We start from the raw sequence: 1976 nt of genomic DNA, 5'->3' as shown, positions 1-1976 counted from the left end.
GCCAAAATCTGTCCACAAAAAGAATCGCACAAAGTGAGGAATTTTGTACGGAAGCAAATGAGTGTTGAATTTGGTAACAGAAAAATGTATTGCGAATTTGCTACATGAGGCTTATTTTATCAAATATACATTTTGTAATGGTTGAGTTGTTACGAATACACTGATATAAGTAGAGGCAAGTGGCATTTCGGCAACTTTTAAAAAACGACTATATCTTGTGCCGGTTGTCATAGAGAGAGGACTGGTCATGGATATAATCTGTTTTAGCATGGACATTGCCATTGAAGGCTTCCACCATTTTAAAGCAGTACAGTGGGTGGGGGTTTCCTATTGCTTGGGAGCAATCAGCCAATGAAGAACAACAACATTTCCTACTTTAAAAATGGAGATATCCTCAATGGCACTGCCCATATTGTCAGACACTATAATGGCACAGATACAAAAGATGAGTCCTCTATCAATTCAATTTTCCATTTAAGGGGCTTTATAGGCATGGGAAACATGTTTACATTGCCAAAGCAAGTGAAATAGATAAAAATGTGAAATAAAAACAAAAATGAACATTACACTCACAAAAGTAAAAAAAATATTTAAAATGTCCTATTATGTCTATATACAGTGTATATCCCCATGGCCTGCTGCTCACAGGCGTATCTGTCCTCTCACTGGCTAGAATAGTCCCACCTGATCAAATCAAATCTCGCCTTCTGCCTGTCTTCCATCTGATGACATGTATTTCCATATTTAGAGCGGTTACTTGACTATCTTGTCAATTTAATAGACAATCTTTGCTTAAACTGATTTCCTAGAAGTCTGGTTTCCTGTTAAACAGCAACAACAGGAAGTGGTCAAATGCGGTAAGATCACGGGTTCGTGATCCCTTTTCCGGGTTCGTTCTAGGTCAGGCGCTGGCACAGTTGCATGCCTCACTTCGGACAACTTTAGAGATTCCGGTTTGTCAACAGTCAAAAGACTACAATAGCCAAAAGGCTGTTGACAACCAATTGGCAACCATGGCTGCAATTGTTTAACGCTAGAACAGCTGCCGATGTCTTTACTCTAACGGGCCGGGTGCTTGTCATGATTGGCAGTTAGCGTCAGGGCAGATAGAGCTGACAACCTGCCCTAAAATCATTTATGTCATTATTTCATAACGCATTTAAAGTTGTAAAAAATTTGCGAAATTGAAAACCGTGATTTTTTAAAATGTTTATCGAACTGAAACGTGAAGTGACCTCAAAAAGCACTAATCGCTCAGCACCAGTGTGGATGACCTTGAGTCTGTGCGCGCGTTTTAAGTGCGGTTGAAAAGGCACTCGCTGTCTCACACTGAATAGACAAGAAAGCGGCTCTCTAATCTAAATCTGAGTTGATCGGTTCTTGTTCAATAGTTTTAAGTCTCAACTTTGGTAAACTCATTTTGGAATATAGTTATAAGTTGAATCATTTACGGTTTCAAACTTTGGTAATTGTGAATATACAGTAGCTTTAAGCTTCAAGAAATACCGTGTTGGGTCTTAGTAGTATGTTAGATTGACATGTGTTGTAGTTTACGAGTACTGACAGGCAAGACAAACTTATTTTCACGATTTCAGTAATATCATCAAAATCAATAAATCATACCACATCTTTCGGCTCATTCAGTAGTTTTTACTGAATTAAGTAGAATGCTGTTGATTTTTTATTACCGTTTATATTCTGTTGTCGTGTATTTTTGAGTTACAGCCGAGTGTCAAAACACTGGTTTTAAATGTCTAAATTCATAATCAATATGCTGAAATAAACTGTGATATTTTGAAGACGAATGCATACAAATTACTCCCTACACACTCATGTGTCAAACTTGTGTTCAGGGGTACTGTCAGGGGTACTGCGGGAGCAGACGGGACAGTACACCCCTCTTAGGGCACCACCCGGCCTCCCACCTGGGCGAACCGGCCGAGACATGGGCGCTGGGCCAGCCGGTTGGGGCGTGG

This window comes from Salvelinus alpinus, chromosome 25 (genome assembly GCF_045679555.1).
Source record: "Salvelinus alpinus chromosome 25, SLU_Salpinus.1, whole genome shotgun sequence".
NCBI classification, from domain to species: domain Eukaryota; kingdom Metazoa; phylum Chordata; class Actinopteri; order Salmoniformes; family Salmonidae; genus Salvelinus; species Salvelinus alpinus.
This window is presented reverse-complemented; position numbering follows the sequence as displayed.